Source organism: Scophthalmus maximus, chromosome 6 (genome assembly GCF_022379125.1).
Source record: "Scophthalmus maximus strain ysfricsl-2021 chromosome 6, ASM2237912v1, whole genome shotgun sequence".
Classification (NCBI taxonomy): Eukaryota; Metazoa; Chordata; class Actinopteri; order Pleuronectiformes; family Scophthalmidae; genus Scophthalmus; species Scophthalmus maximus.
The window spans coordinates 20,682,786-20,700,104 of record NC_061520.1 but is presented as its reverse complement, the minus strand read 5'-3'; the positions used below and the strand labels follow the sequence as shown (position 1 = coordinate 20,700,104).

Below are 17,319 nucleotides of genomic sequence, written 5' to 3'. Positions count from 1 at the left end.
CGGAGGGTGGAGGCATCCATCACTGTCGGCGCCAGCAGTCCCGTGATGGATGCGCCTGTTTATCCCTCTCTGCAGGTTATTTAGATGCAGTCACAGCCAGAGAGATTAGTGATGGAGAACCTCTGCACCCCCCCCACCTAATCAATAACACTGTTATCTGTTATCTGCATTTCAAGGTATTTCTTCATAGAAATTTGAGGCAAGGAGAGAAGGCGAGATTAATCCCCCCTTCCCCCTCAGTGTTTTCAATTACGACGCCTGTAATGGATCATCTATCTGTCAGCTCAGCACACTAGCGTCACTACAAAGAAATTAAACCTTGCTGCTTTGAGAAAATCAAACAGTATTGTTCTGGCCATGACAGTCCATATGACAGTCCACTATTCGGAACTGCGGATTTGCATGGCATTTAAAATTTATATATATATATACTGTATATCCTGATTTAACTTGCATCGCTTCATTCAACACTAATCCTGGAGAGCATTGTCAATCTTGCCAATTGGTACCGCTGAGCCGTTTGTAAGAGTGGATTAGGCTGCCCTAATGCTATTCATATTCGTAATCATCCTAAAAACAAAAAGTGGAATAACTATTTATTTCTCCACTGCATATCAGATGATGTCTGAGACTCTGGGCCTGCTTACATAAAGGAGCCATCTCGCTGCTCCAACATGCTGGATTACAGACGATGCCCCGGAGACGGACATGTTTTTCCTGCGCGGTGCCGACATGCCAACACAGCAGCCCAGTGACACCACTTTAGCACATGGTTTATTAATGTTCCCACTCTCTCCCTCTCTCTCTCTCGCTCCCTCTCACGCACACTTAAGCTGTGTCATCCCACTGACTTCTAATTGGCTTGAGATCAACAGATGAATCCTCCTTCAAACCAGTGCATGTATGAACATATACACTCCTGATGTAAACTAAAGGATGACTTCCACCGACCCAACGGGCCAGAGAAATCCCCACAGAGGGTCAGGAACAAAGGTCGCAGACAGATATGAGACACAAAACCAAGATGGGGAGGAAAAAAAGAATATAAATGTCTGCATGTCAGCAGAGATAAAAAAATATGCACTTTAAAACCACAGTGAGGGTCCAGACCTTGGGGAGAAGATTTTTGCCTTTTTATTTTCTGCTTTAACGGACACAAATTGGGCACGGCCTTGTGCGCAACCTTTGCATAATAGTGCCGAGGCAGGTGCATAAACAACGATGAATGATTTTCTATTCTGATAGCGCGGGAGGACGGCTATGTTCTATCCTGCTGAGATCTCGTCCTTGGCTGGGAGTGCGCCGTTACAAATGAATTTGTTCCTTTTTCTGCACTGTGTGCGCCAGGCTGATAAAAATATCCCCTGTCAGCTGGCAGCGTGTACAGGGGACGACTCAGTGCAAATGAGGCAGACCCCCCTCACTGTCTTCTCCTCCTCGCGGCGAGCTCTCTCTCTCTATCGCTGAGAGCAATCCTCCTATTATTCTCTTGGTTTGGGCTAGTGGGTTCAAGGCTGACATCCCTTCATTGCTACCACACCCGCACATGCACCATACCCCCTATCAATTGAATCTCAGGTTGAAAAAAAGAAAGATATTTATCAGTGTGAGGGTCTACAGGTCCACATCACCATGGCTACATTATGAAGTAAAATTGACATAGAGAGAAGAAAAAGACGGGACAAGAACTCTGGAGCTGAAGGACACAGGATTGACAGAACTAAGGATGAGAGAAGACCCGGCCTCATGAAAGTATTGTCCTGATAATAGCACCGCAGGTACCGCAGGTAGAATAGTCAAAGAGCCATCTAACCCCTGAGCACATTATAACGTACACAAAACATGCTATAAACATGACTCCAGGGTGTGATGAAATGCAATGCCTGCACAGAGGATTAAACATGTCCAGAAAAGAGAACTTTGTGCCTAATCACAAATGCAAATGGGCAATCAGTTGCTCTCTGCCACTGTGTCGATTGCTGCTGGACCACATTTCCTCCACCTGAGTTCCCATGTCGCAGGAGGTCGACTGAATTCCAGGCATGGATTAGCTGAATACCCCAACATCATTAGATCCTGGTGAATGGTGCATGCCGCACATTGTCCTGTCAAGTCGAATGTAGTCTGCTTTTATTTATTTCATCCTTTCTGTCACTGTCACTTCAAACACTCCCATTGAGGATATAAATAGTTAATAAGTCAGTTACGAGCAACCACCGCTTTTCAGCAGTTGGTTCCATACCCTGAGGTGAAGTTATAATTTATTTATTTGTGTCCCACAACTCTAGATAGTACAATTAAAAAGGATCAGTGCTTCGGCTAGGTTCCCTTTGGTTGCAGTTTTCAACTTTAATTGTTAAGCTTTTGGTCAAAGACATTTTTCAGACTGAAAAAATCTCTGCAATAAAACATAAAAGATGTCCTCTTTTGTTCATCCATCGTACTACAGACTATAGATTTTCTTCCAGCACCTTCACGAGACAGTTTGCTGAGTGTCGACGTCTTCCTAGTTCTTATACAGGAACTCTGAAAATGACGAGCAGGGATAAAAACAAAGGCCGATATGCAGACCGGCACAAAGCTATGGAAAAATAAAAAGGACCACTATGGTGTCCAGGTTGCATATATCTGGTTATTCCACATCTTGTACAGCACTTTGAGGTTGTAGAACATTCACACTGGAAAGAAAAAAATGCCAAACTTAAGTATACCTCAAATGCCACCATGCATACTAAAATCTATGTGCAATGATGTACGACACTGTAGTCACCACGACGTAGCGCACAACAGAAATGAAAGAGCTGCTGACAGCTGGAGTGAAGTGACAATATTATGAACTTTCTCACGCCGTATATTTTACTTGTCACAGATGGACAAGTTCGGGTGTAACTAATAACAGGGTTTTCCTTTTTCCTGTCGAAGAGTATAAGCTACATACCAGATCAGAGAGACTTCAGTCAGTCAGTCAGGCCTGGTATTAACATCCAGGGTGACCCAATCACAAGTGTACAACGTCATCTCACACATGGTATTGGAGTGCATCTGCACATGTATCTCTAGTGACCAACTGTGATCAGATATCACTTTCCTTGCTCAATATGCAAATACATATGTACGTCATTTCGGTTCACAAAGACCCTAATGACGTTGGTTTTAGCCAGTCTGACTATACAGGGTCTGTGTGTGTGTGTGTGTGTGTGTGGTTTTGTGAGATGGAGAAGGAGAGAGAAAGAAGGAGCAGAGCCAGGAGCAGTTGTGTGCGTCCCTACACTGAAATAAGATTTTGCTCAATTGAGAAAAAGTTCAATAGAAAATCAATATGTGGCAGTCAGTGTTAATATTGTGACGGCAGTCACAAATAAATCACAAAATAAAAATGCTTTTGGTCCACTATGAAACTGTACCCGGTGAGTGGACGTCAGCTGAGTTGGCGGTCCTGCATCCTGGACCCCCAATCATGAAGTGGTCTGAGTGATTGTATCTCAAAAGCATCCTCAATGCGTTTCAATGTGTCCACACCTGTACTTGTGAACGGATCACATGTGGACACATTTTCATTTCATTTTCTATCATTGTTTTTCTGAGGCTGCAGCTTGACTGACGTCCCGCGTGGCTTGTATCAGTCATTGTTAGTACAAAACGCTGCACTACATTGATTTATTGTGTATTCTTTATTCAACAAAACAGTTTGCTGTCAACATCAGTACACGGTGTATTAGCACATTGTAATGAGAATTGGGACACCCCGCCAGTCTCACTTAGCGAGCCCGTGCTGTTTGATCATCAGCCAACAGGAATAGCTGCACTCGGGTCTGGTAGGAATAAATCTCCTGCTGTTCATCAGGAGTGTAAAAAAATAATGATCACTTTGAGGTTGAAGACACAATTGCATTCATTTGGAAAGTTGATTAATATCTCATTCTTTTCACTGAAATAGTAATGCTGAAAATTGTCTGCCCACTGCGACATGTCCCAGTTCCCTCGTGTACCTGCGTGTACTGAGTTGTTGTCTTTTAAACCGAGAATTTGGACTTGGAAATAAATGTCAGTTCAAATTATGCTTTGTTGTGATGAAGCTTAGCGAAAGTTCAGACAGGAAGACTAGGGGTGGATTTGGATCGTCCTTCCTACGTCTTATCCTATCTACTATTCCTTGACCTCAATGGAAAACGTCACGAGATCAAGGAAAGGTGTAAAGGAGGATTCATAGGACTTAGGGAACGCTGACAGCCGTGCTCAGAGAAGCCGACTCCACTTACACTATACCATATTATATTATACAACGGCGGTTGTTATTGACGTGTTTCTGCCGTGGTTAAACTACAAATCTACAAAGATGGACTACAAAAATGCAGCGGCTCCATCCATCATGTGTGTTTTACCACCGTCTGACATCAGATGTAAATGCTTCATATGTAACAGTAACTTACATGATGAAGTGTGTCTCTTCTGGGTCATATTCATACTCTTCTTCTTCTACTTTGGATTTAATCGTTTACATTTGTGCATGGCGCATTACATTCAATATTGCTGCCGCAATGAATTGTGGGGCACTATTTTCTCCTTTCGCATTAGGGGGTCAAGTGTACCCTATGCCAAAGGAGATAGGACAGGAAGCATTGAAGCACCTTTCCTAAGCATTTAGAGAATCTTAACAGCTCTTATCATGGCTGCCGACGAAATAATTCCAGGTCATTTCAGGATTTAGGAAACTTCCTCAGCAAATTTGACAATTCAGCCTCACCCTAGCTCCTGCGCATGCCTCCTAATTCACAAGCACAGTTCCCACCATATCTTAATTCCACCAGCTCGTTCTCTTTTTCATCCAATCACAGTCAGACACTGTCACCTTGCACTAATCACTTGATTCTGTCAAAGTTTTAAAACTTTTTTCATTCAGCTGTCATTTCAACACCGCAATCACTGCATAACCCACCTCAGCCCCTGCACCACCTGACCGCCGGTCACGTCCCATCAAACAGTCCGACAAGAAGCCCTTAATGAGTTGTCCCAACTTCATGCTCCATTCCTCATCACCACAACCACCTGAGGGAAGCTTCATATCTGAAGCACCTTATTCAGAGCAGAGCTTCCATGGTGTTCTACTGCCTGCCGGGGTTTTAGCGCCAAAGTTAGACCCTCCTTCTCACAATAAATCTTATCCTAATTTACTTATTCTCTTACTTATTCATTTGTTTCTCAGTAAGTTTCTTACATGTTATTGTAGAATGAATCAGCTCAGTGACATTTTAATATTCACATTATCAGAGCTGAAATTGAAATTGTGTCGAAGCCCATCATGAGCATAATGTGACATTTTATGTTAAACTGGTTCGCTGGAAGTACTGACAGCAACTTGAAATGCTGTTGCATTCTAATCTAATACATTAAGCAGGCATACATTTTTCTCATGTTGTGAAAGAGAAAAAAAATCTGAATATATAAGAAACTATCAATGGTCAAGCTTGAAAAGTTTATTCAACTGAAATATGTGTTTCTAAACCCACAGCAATAGAGTGGATCAGTCATGTGCACTAACATGCGCATGCACGTCTCCTTCCCATCTGTCCATGTGCAGCAGCATTGCAGAGGTTGGGGAACAGTTAGCAGACCGTGGGATCCGCAGATCAAAGCGTGGCCCCCCGTTGAGGTCTGCAGTCCCAAGGAACACAAGCCGCTATGGGCCAGAACTAGCAACACATCTCCAGCTAATTAACCAAAACCCCTTTGACGCCATGTTGTTTGCATTCTTAATGTGCAGCCCTCAGTGTAATATCTGCCACACATTAAACAAGAAGCGCTTGTGGGTTTGTCTAACAAGGCACCCCAGTGTTTTCAGCACAAATACATTTGTAAGCACTTTAAAACATTGTGAGGGCAGAAGCACAGGAGTTGATTTCCTTTAAAAACAGGGGGTGTTACAATATAATTAAAAAAAAAACATTTGTGCGAACTTGCTTGGTGCACATGCTAAGCTTTTTTAATGTCAATACTGATCAGCACGTCTTCCTGTTCTCACACACCTATTGCAGCGCACAGCTATGCATGCAAAGAGTCAAACAGGACCCTCGGTTAAAAGACACGCCTTGAAGTTTCAATTGCCCTCCGCAGCAGCCTTTCAAACTCGGCAATCTCACTGGAGTGTGAAAGCGGCCTGAATTATAAATCAAGGGGGCTTTAAAAACGGCTTTGTAGATTAGCACGCTGTCGTGTTTGGTGTCCTCAATAATTAATGACTTGTTTGCACCGGAGTGGACCTTGCCCGGTTTTTGTATGGCTCTCTGTGTCTGCAAACAAACACTCATTGGCCCTGTTCATACCTGGCATTAACATGCGTCTGCACGCGCATCTCAAGTGACCACTTGTGACTGGGTCTGTGGATTTCCCCCTCGACATGTAGCCAACTCATTGTGGTTTACAAAGACCAGTGCTTTTTTAATTCAGTCAAACTATGAGAGACAGTCCCATTCTCAATGTATTTGTGTATGTGTGTGTGAGAAAGAGTGCATCTACAATGAAATACTCATTTGAGATAGTAAAAAAACTACTGAAAATCAGTACGTGGTGGTCAATGTGGTGGACATAAAAAAAATCAATGTATGGGAAATAGAGTGTAAAAACATTTTCAGTTCATTATAAAACTGTGGCCCAGGATGCATTTGCATTCACACAGAACTACATAATGTGGCCAGATGCATCCAAGACCATCTCCGAACGTGGTCACAGGCAACATTCACACAATGTTTTCATTTTAAAACGGCATTGAAATGAAAGTGATCTCCGTCCAGACGAGTGTTGTAACTCCCTATCAGTATTAATTCCCATCCACACTCAAACACCTTCAAACGTATATCATGTGACCACTCAAGTACACCCGGCAGATTGTCTACACTGCAGTCGGTTGCTTAGTTACAGAAAATACTACGAATGAGAAACAACAATGGTAAAAATTAAAAGCAGGGATTTCTTTTCTTGGAGCGACGATGAGATGGAACTGTTACTGACAGTTACTGTTCACAATGTTTTGCATTCGCTGCTGGTAGTCGAATCATGACGGATAAGAACAAATCAGGAAACAAATGTGGGCAACATTGTTTCCAAACATCTGTTTTTGCTCGTCCATTCTTCCAACGCTACCCCAAAGTTTTCAAAACAAAACGGGGCCAGCAGTGTTTCCAAACTTCTCTGTTTTAGGCGCCCGAAAAACTCCAGAGTCGTGTGGACTTGAAGTGTAAACGTAGCAACAGTGATGCCTTTAAAACGAAAATGAAATCATAGTAGTGCGGATGCACATTGAGTAATCGGATCTCAAATAGTTCCCAAAGCATCTTGGGTGAGTTCACACCTGTGCTAAGAGGTGTTCACTTGTGATTGGATCAACTGAGACGAATGTTAATACCAGATATGAACAGGGCCACTGATATCACAACCAGAGAATGTTGCTACAGGTGGGAACCATAGTGTGTGAATATGTTAATCTTTAACATATTCATTAATATGTGATAGAAAGCTCTGAAACGTGAACCAGGACCCAGAGGAATTCTGGGAGCTCATTTTTCATTTGCTCTGCCAGACTATACATTTGGATCCCCTCCATTGGGATGTAATTTCCCCCTTCACAACTGATTATCTGATAATGGGCGGGGTTTATGACTAAAAGTACCCGATATTATCACATTTCTCCCACAAAAAATGACAAAACTCGTTTACAGACATCTTTGAATCATCATCACAGGCATCTCCTCTCTGCACGCTCTAGTCACTCGACAGACGTCACATGATCTGTTGCTCTCACTGGTTGCAGATCTATCCAATTGCGTCTGGAGGCATTTTGGTCTGCGTCCGTTAGTAGCGCCTGTTGGAAACCGAAAATTAACCGAGACTTCCCGGACAGATACACATTTGAGTGTATTAGTCTGTCTAGTCCAGGCTACCTAGTTCGAGCTGAGACCTCAGATTTGTGGATTGAGACAAGTATGTGTGTGTGTGTGTGTGTGTGTGTATGTGTGGTTGTGTGTGTGTGTGTGTGTGTGTGTGTGTGTGTGTGTGTGTGTGTGTGTGTATTTGAGCATGTTCCCTGTGGTAGAAACAACGTTTATCAAGCTTCTCACAGGAAATGGTCCACCCCCTTCCACCAGCCAGCTACAGCACCTGTCTAGCAGACTGTCACAACACGGAAATATTCATGGTCTCCCCATCGGGTCATAAAAAATAAAAAAAGATAAAAGAGAGCCAGACCCTCTGCTCCTCATCTCAGCCCTCTGGCCATCTCTCAGCCCAGAAACAGCGCTGTAAGCAGACTGAAGACAAGTGGGAGGATGAGATAGCATCTCCCTCTGCCCGTGAGGAGCAAAATGATGAATTGTGTAAAATCTTATTTGGCACCTCATATTAAAAAAGTCAGAGATTAAGCCAGCGACGCAAAAGGCAGGAAAGAGCTGATGCAGACAGGGCAGAGGAGAGGCCATTAGAGGAAACGCTCCTGTCCGTCTTTCTGTCTGTCTGGATGACACCTTGCCCCCTTAATGAGCCGTCTGAAGTCAAACAGGAGAAATACCAACAAAATAAATTACCAGGCTCATGGCTTCCTCTTTGCCTCCACTCAGATACGGCCGAGTAATCTTTCTATCTGGCCCAGCACCAGCCTGAATGAGATTCTGTCAAATCACATCCTACAATCCTTGGGTCCATTTGCATAACTAAGTTCGATGTTTCCAGCCAAATGGTAACATGTTTTTCTGCGGTTAATTAGATTTTGGAATTAGTTTTTTCTAAAAAGAAAAAGCGAGAGACAACCCCCCCCCCCACAAGATGATTTCTCTTCTGCTTGGTCTTTCTTTTCTATTTGGAAATGACAAGATGAAACTGTGTATAAGGGTAATTGCGTGGCGGCGCTGGAATAAGAGCAGGAGAGAGAAGGTATTTTTGCAGTTAAGGAGTTCATACTCCAAAATTCCAATTTCAGTCTGTTTAGCATGCAGGCTCTGAACTCTTCCCTCTGACATGGCAAACCTCATTAAGATAGAGCAAACTAATTCACTAGAGGACGAAAGCCAATTCTTCATATCCTTTTTTTCCCTTCTTAGAGATATAGAGACAAACTGAAATTGGGTCTTAGGAGAATACACACTTGAAGGTAGAGGTCTGTCCCCAGCTCTTATCAGAACACATTTATTGTTGATTAAAGAGAACGGGAGAGGACGTAAACTCAAGCTACCTCTGAACTGACACCGTCAGGAATTTGAGAGGAGGCTGAGCCTTTGTGTGGCGCGCCCACTGTGGACGAAACTGTCGAGAGCGCAGACACGTGTCCATCCCTGCTGATATAGCACAGCTAACCTTTCATGAAGGAGAGGAGGACGAGGCGAGGACAGAGGAGCGGAGGGAAGTAGGGAGACGAGAGGGGAAATAGGAAGGAGAAAGGGCCGATGCCCGGGCTGTAATGGGCAGACATCCATTAACCAAGCACTCGGCATGGGATATGGCATTTACAGAGAACAGCCAAATGCCATGGCAATTAATCAGGGCTTTGAATGCCAGCTGTATCAATACTCCTTTGCACACGGCCATGGGTGCACACAGCGAGGAACATTCACACACCTCAAAATAACCCTATCCATTTTTTTTCTTCTGTTTTTCATGGGAACAACACTGCGTAGAGGGAGCACTGGGGCTCGTGTCTAACTTGAATTATTTTTATGTCTCAAACTAGGACGCACACAGAGACATGGAATGAGTACATCACTTACACAATCACAGAGTAAGGCCTGGGAGATGGCACACATTTCACTCTGCAGGGAGTTGCAAATTGCTTTTGAATAACCAAGGTCTAATTGACGGGAAAAGAATGGGCTGTCACTTTGCTAGTGCGACTGTCATTAACGCATTTTTTTTTGGTATGTGTACATGCTCCAAGGCATTATTGTTTTGTTGGCCTCAATCCCTCCCCGGTGCAGTGAATATGTTTTAAAATGGTTGTGAGCAGAATGTTGTTAGCTGCACAACGGTCCCCGGGGGGAACAAAACTCAAGAACAATTGGCTCATTGACGCAGGAACACTTCAATCGAAAATATGGCTGGATGGATGGATAGGAGGGACTGGATGGGGTTGGGGGGGCAAAGCCACACCGACACACGAGAGGCAACCTGGTGTTCAACACAGCGAGCTCAGGGCGCACGAGACATCAGATGAAGTGAATTTTAAACATTCCTGCACATGGAGACTCAGAGGAGCATTTTGTCACACACAATGAGATTAGAGTAATCTCATTAGGAATTTGTACTATACCTGCAACAACAAACTGTACGATTTTAAGGTTAAGGTTTACCGTTGAGAAATAATTACTTGTATATTTCTATATGGGGGGGAAAGGATTAAGACATGTACTCATCTTGTAGTTGATGGCAACATTTCCTGAGTGTACACTTTCTACAACATTAGTTTGACTAATGATTTAATAATAATAAAGGATTTTCTTTTTATAGCAGGAAAAAAATGGTAACCGTGTGCAGTCCCTGCTTGTAGTTACAGGTTAGTTTACAGATAAACTTTACAAACAAAACTGGATAAATGTGAAGAAATGCTTAACATTAAACATTGTATAATGTAACTGACAACATTAAACTGCTGATTAAGTTGAAAAAATAGGATTTTTTCATTGTAGAGTTGCTACTGTTAAGTAAAAAGATCGGAAAACTACCTCAAGCACTTGTCAGTCATCTCTCCTACCTCATGTTGCATGACTCCAACAGCTCAGCTCGGTTACGATATGGTTGATACTTGCATCAGGCAAAGCTTCCACACAACGGCATTTGTCACAGGATACCTGTTCAATAAAAAAGGAATGTTGTATAATGCAGAGAGTGATACTGTAACTAATCAAATGAATATTGTAACAAAGATGTCCCAAGATTCATGAACTTTATTGTCATTGTGCCTCTTGTAAAGATTTACACAGGAAAATAAAGAAATGTGAAAATCAGCAGCTACTGTATATAATATCATATAGAAAGTAGCAAAAGAAATATAAAATAAAGCTCTTCAATAAAATATAAGTAAACACAAGTCGAGGTAACAAGAGTGTCTTCAAACACGAGAACCCTTAAATATCAAATTTATCAAATTCTTCACCATTTCTGATGCATGTTCAAATTTTTGGGCAGGTCGGGCACGTTAAGTGCCTTAAATCAGCGATTCATTTGCTGAATAATAATAATAATAATAATTAATTCAATTATAATAGGTCCTCGCTCTGACTTTTGTGAGTGGAGCTCGGGCCCTAATGATAATGATATATAATAATGACTATTGTTATGTGTATTTAAGTGGTATTATAAATGGGATGGTCACTGCACAGTGTTTCCATGTGTCATGATAAGTGTGATGGTAAGTATATGATAGATAGATAGATAACACTGAACAACTGGCAGAGCCACACAACTGAACACACACACACACACACACACACACACACACACACACACACGGAGAGAGACTCTGGGAAACAGAGGGAGTATTTTGTGACAGACACCAGAGTCGGTCGTTGGGCTGGATGTCTTGGTGCAGACTGGAAGAAGAAGAAGAAGAAGAAGAAGAAGAAGAAGAAGAAGAAGAAGAGGCTAAAGCAGCTTTTTTTGAGGTCTCTGATGTGTTGTTCAGAGATTAGAGTAATATTTTCCAGGACTATATCATCTATAATTCATTCAGTCTATTGAATGCCAAACATCACTCACAGTCTATTAATATGAAATTCGCAGACTTACAGGCTGGTGGAAAGCGTTCCCCCTCTGCGTGCACGATGGCACATCTGCAAAACACAAACACTCGAGTTCACTCGAGTTCACCGTCGGTAAAACTAAAACCCCACAACACAATAAGTTTTACACCAAACTCAAACACCAACGTTCAGAGGCGCCAGCAGCCACTGCTTGGGGCCCCCAGGTCAGTAGGGGAAAGAGGAGGGGGGGAGGGTCAGTGGTAAATTGAACAGATAATAATGATTAAATATATTACTAAATAACTAAATGCTGCTAGTCTTGCATTAACTGTAGGGGAGAGACACTTGAATAACGTAACTTCCACTAGCATAATATTATTTCTTTTGGTTTACTTTGGTGTTTGGTGAGTGTATTTACATGTTTTTGTTCATGTCTGTGGAGTAGGCCTGTGGTTTTATGAAACTGAAGTTTTCATTACGCAGTTAATGTAAAAAACCTTAGTAGCCATAGTGCAGGCTCCAGCACACACGTTTAATCGTCTGTATTGGAACTATGTTAAATTACAACATCCCTGAAATGTGAATATTAAACAATGAATAGTTTTTAAACAGATTATTTATAGCATAATGGGGATGAACGCTGGTCCGAGGGGCCCCCCTTTGATTTGGAGCCCAGGGCCCCAACACATTTTAGAATCGCCTCTGCCAACGTTATGTCTGCACAATGATTCCCAGCGTGTCTTACTGTTCCTTCTGACTGGGAAGCAGGTAGGTTATCAGTCAGGACACAATACTCGACTTTGAGTGCAGTTCTGGGAGGATTATGTCTGTCGTTTTCTTTTCAAAAGAAAGTTAAAAAAACAAAACCCTCCACCTGACTCCCTCCACTCGAACACACCTGCTCCGTGTGCGTCTAATCAAACCTCTCCGGTGTCGCAGCGACCTCTACCGACAGTTGACGGCGCCATGGGCGACTCTCCGTTCGCTGATAAAACAACATCAGCAGGTCAACGGCGGGTTTTTTTAATCGGTTAAGTTGCTGTTTTTCTACAAGGAAAAAAAAAAAGGTCAACAGCAATCTGTTTTTTTAATGGGAGGTCGTCGGACAACACGGGCAGGCCAGCGGTCGAAGGCAGCGGATTGATATCTGAAGTGTGATTCGGCTACAGGTGTACTACTCTTAGGGATTTTACTACACAGTCGGTCCAGGGGTTCTATTTTTATTTTTATTTTATTTTTTGGGGGGGGGGGGCGTTTTGAGTTGTAATAACTGCAGGTAATAACTGATCACTCATAATGACTCCAACTGTTGCAGTCCTCCCACACCGTTCAACAGGACTATTAACTCTTAAATGGACGTCAGCCGTACTTCCTTCTGTAAGTAACACCGGCGCTCTCTCTTCTTGTGAAAATGCCCAGTTTAGGTTTGTTTCAGACAGACAGGTGTCCATCGCGGCTGCGGCACTAAACAAGTCAACCCTCTGTTTTTTGTAAGAACTCTAGCTAGAAATCTAGAATTTTTTTTAAATATTTTTATTTTTTACACTAACCAATTTGAGACAGTAGAGGGCGCCACCGGCTCGTATCATGTTCACGAGTCGTGTGAGTCTTGGCTGGCGGGCAGGACTGACCATGGATCAGGATTTTGCTGACAACACAGGGGGGGATATTTCTCAATAACATGAAAACTTGTTCGGGCTGTAGTTGACTGGATGAATATCAGAATAATTAAGAGAACTCTTTGTGGTTTCCTTTTCCACTTTTCCATTCTCGGTCCTCTGTAAACCCTAATTACAATGTCCCACTTGTAGTTTAATGTAGGACGCCAATGCATTATCCAGGAGTCTCTTTAAAAAGGTTTTCCTGGAAATTAGCTCTGGTTTGAAGTACACTTGAGGACCAACATCCCTCACAGACATCTTAAAAATGCAATTGGAATTTTCTTAATCTGCAAACTCTGCTTAATGTGAACTCCCTCAAACCCCCCCGCCTTCAATGTCTCAGACTTCATTTTGCAGTATGGCAGGTACATGACATGAACATTATGAATTGAGTGGTTTAACAGCTTGATTAGAAGAGCAGACTGAGTAGCATTCTTACAATTTGGTGCCAAAACTTTAGGGGTTTATCAGGTAATAGCATTAACAGATTTTCCCCAAATCCCTTAATGTACCGTATCATTACAAAAACCTGTGACACAACACTTTAGACCAACCTGGGGAAGGACTTGAGATGTCAGTTGAAGCTAAAGGTCCAAATAGCCAGTCTATGACCACAATGAAGGGATGCCCCGTCATTGGAGAATCAATACAAAGGTGTAAAATTAATTTGTGTTGGTCAGATTATGTGCATTGGAATCCTCAGCTCAAGAAGATTAGTATCATAAACGCCCTCCGTCAGTCCATTACAGCTGCAAAGGAATGGCTTTAAATGACACACAACAACAGCATCTGACATCCTTTTCCCTGGAGGCCAGTTATGTGAGGAGGAGGAGGAGGAGGAGGAGGAGGAGGAGGAGGAGGAGGAGGAGGGTGGGTGGGTGGGCTATCTGTTTAGATAAGTTATTTAACTGTCCTTTTTTATTTTTTTGCCACGGTCTGCACAGAGCCACTCATAAACACATAGTTTCCATAAAATGCAAACACGAAAAGAAACAATTCACACAGTTTACATTACATATAGAGTCATTCAAGAGCCATGGGAGAGCAGTGGAGAGAGGAGTGCAGTAATAACCTGTGGATCACTTATCTCTGAGTCAACATTAAGGCTCTGTGTTTGTTTTTCATTATTTCCCAAAGGCACCGAGCTCCTGGAAGAGAGGCCTTTTTCACGTGAACGGCATCTCATCCAGGCTACAATGCTCGTGAAATCAACCGTAACCATGAAGACCAAATGACCGCTTCAGCCGTAGGTTTACACATGAAACAACAGCCCACACCCAGGGGGGAGAACCCATAATCTTTTTTTAAATATGTCTCTGACAGTTGTTGTTGTTGTTGTTGTGACTACAAATAAAGGTGTTATTACAGGACCACGAGTTTGGCAAACATTTGCGTCACTGTCACAGGCACAGTGAGATCACACATGGCAACAATAGGTGGACGATAGATGATGCACATGGAGAAGGATGTTTTGTTTCAGCTCCTGTGTTGGACTGAGGATTGAGTCAAAAGAAAGATGAGACCGAGCGTGAGTGAAAGAGAAGGAGCGAGAGGAGGAGTTGAACGAAAGTTTAAGTGCCACCTGCAGGACGTCATAACACAGCTGTAAAAAAAAAAAAATGGTTACACAGCTAGTTAACACAGTGGAGTGGTTTACAACTGGAGCTGATGCACACAGGGCACTTGACACAGTCGCTGTGACTGACTGGTTTGATGTCCACTACCTAGAGACAAGCACAGAGTTTGGAACAATGATCTTTATTTTGATATGATCCAGCTGAGTCACTGCTGTAAGGCAAGGCAGGTATGTTTTATAGTGCACCATTCATACAGAATGCAAATCACAGTGCTTTACAGGGGCATCAGTAATTATAAACAATTAAAATAAAACAATAAGAACACATGAGATTGTAATGACTAAACTAAAAACTAAGCAAAAAACAAGTAAATAGTTGGGATATACTTCAGGAAGCTTGTTCCACAGGTGGTTATGGAAACTAAAAGCTGCTTTACTTGGCTTGGTTCTGAGTCTGTGAATGCTGAGTAAACCTGTGTCAGAAGCTCTGAGGGGCCTGGATGTTCCAGAGCGTATCAGTAAATCAGAGATGTATTTTGGCCCGAGACAATTTAGTGCTTTATCGACAAGTAATAGGATTTTAAAGTCTATTCTTTGACCCACAGGAAGCCAGTGCAGTGATTTGTGTGTAATGTGCTCCACTTTCTCGGTGTTAGCGAGGGCTCTGCATTGTGGATGAGCTACAGCTGTCTGGTTGTTTTTTGGTTACTGAGAGCTGTGAAGAAGCAAGTTTAGCCTTCAGAAAATAAACCTATGAACAAGGTTTTTCTGTGTATTGTGTTGACAGAAATCCTATAATTCTTGCTTTGTTTTTGAGGTGAGGTGGTGGATTCCATAACAGAGGCGATTCCATAACTACACCACAAGATTTCTGGCATGAATTCAAGGTGAGCATTGACTTTGTTTTCTTTGGGGCCAAAAACTATTATTTCAGTTCATTCTGTTTTGAGCTGTACTCACCCTGTGACACTGTTGTGTAGTGTTGTGTGTCAAAACCCAGTCTTCTGTCATTGAGACATCTGGTCTGGTTCAACATGACAAGGCATGACCACTGAGAGACTCTTTCATTTTCACATCACTGCCACATTCAAACCCAAAACAACATTCGATCAAGTGTATCAAATGAATTGAGTTGTTTTTAACCGGATCACACTCGATCACTTGAAACTTTTTAACCCCCGACAAACCTTTTGGTAGATCAATTATTATTATAAGTAGTGGTAGTATTTGTATTATTAGTAATATGCCAGGACAGCGGAATCCCTCCAATGCTTTCGTCGCAGACTGAAAACTCACCTGTTCAGACTGCACCATACTCCCTGAATACACTATTCTAAATTTAACTAAATATACTGCACACACACATAAAAAAAAGCATTTTCTTTTACTTTATGACTAATAGCACTTGAAGCTTTCTTTGCCTATTTCATGAATGTTTATGCACTTTGTTAACTTTTGCACGTTGAGTAATATCCCCATGTTAGAATGCACTTATTGTAAGTCGCTTTGGACAAAAGCGTCTGCTAAATAAATGTAATGAAATGTAATATTATTAGTACAGTTAGTTAAATTACGTCAAGGCACAACACTCTTGGAATTCTGCGACGGAAGTTATGAAAATCTGTATTCGGGATTTCCATTTTTCAGTCAGCAAAGTGTGACATAGCGTCAGAGAAGAGCTGAAACTTTGCTTAGCAAAGTTGTTTACTTAACTTGCGTTTACAAGACAAAATATATCATTATGCCACACCTTACATCTTCTCATGTTGGACTAAGGACAGACTGAACGCTACAGTGACTTGCCATCAAACAGTGGTTATTACCAGAGTGGGAGGGCTGGGGCTAGCTGGTTAGCATGTGAATTGCTAAAAATAGAAGCAAAACAGGATTTAACATTGCCGTTGGTTTCCAGACAGGACAGCTGCTGGCAAGTTAAAGAATGAAGTTTGATGCTGAACTTGCAGCGTTTCTTCTAGACTGGGTAAGTAAAGAGCTGTTAATGAGCCAAGTTAAGCCTGTATTATCTGGAGTGACCAGCAGAGGGCACTCCACTGGTTGTGAAAATAAGTCAATTTCTATAGAAGTCTATGAGAAAATGACTCTACTTCTCACTTGATTTATAAAGTCAGTAAACATTTTCCTGAGTCTATGGTACCAGTCGCTATAGTCTTATCTAATGCAGTATGATATTCATATTGTAAAGTTAGGTCACATGTAGAGTAAAATACACGATTAGGCAGAGTATGCATTGGAGCGTGGATACGGCCCTATTGACAGCTAGTACCATCCAATCGGTGTATGGTTGCAGGTGTAGGTGGGCGCGTGCGAGTGGGCAGAGGCTTCAAAGCGGTAGTTCACAAAACCA

The 17,319-nt window shown here is 42.3% G+C and overlaps 1 protein-coding gene and 1 long non-coding RNA gene across 6 annotated transcripts in view; one reads left to right on the top strand and one right to left on the bottom strand.

Moving 5' to 3' along the window:
- sulf2a (sulfatase 2a) overlaps nucleotides 1-14,070 on the bottom strand; it is a 48,945-nt gene extending 34,875 nt beyond the window's left edge. For 4 of the 5 annotated variants that reach the window (XM_035632513.2, XM_035632518.2, XM_035632517.2 and 1 more), the window contains exons 1-3: nucleotides 12,616-12,744; nucleotides 11,764-11,807; nucleotides 10,730-10,826 (exon numbers count right to left, since the gene is read on the bottom strand). The gene's annotated coding sequence lies outside the window, so the exon portion shown is untranslated. Of the gene's footprint in view, nucleotides 1-10,729; nucleotides 10,827-11,763; nucleotides 11,808-12,615; nucleotides 12,745-13,932 lie in introns of those variants that run through there. The other variant, XM_035632515.2, reaches the window with a different exon arrangement.
- Nucleotides 12,856-16,944, top strand: LOC118309895. The gene is made up of 4 exons (XR_004793640.2): nucleotides 12,856-13,094; nucleotides 14,516-14,624; nucleotides 15,772-15,841; nucleotides 16,867-16,944. It is a non-coding gene; the product is annotated as an uncharacterized LOC118309895 (long non-coding RNA).
- The last annotated feature ends 375 nt before the right edge of the window (nucleotides 16,945-17,319 follow it).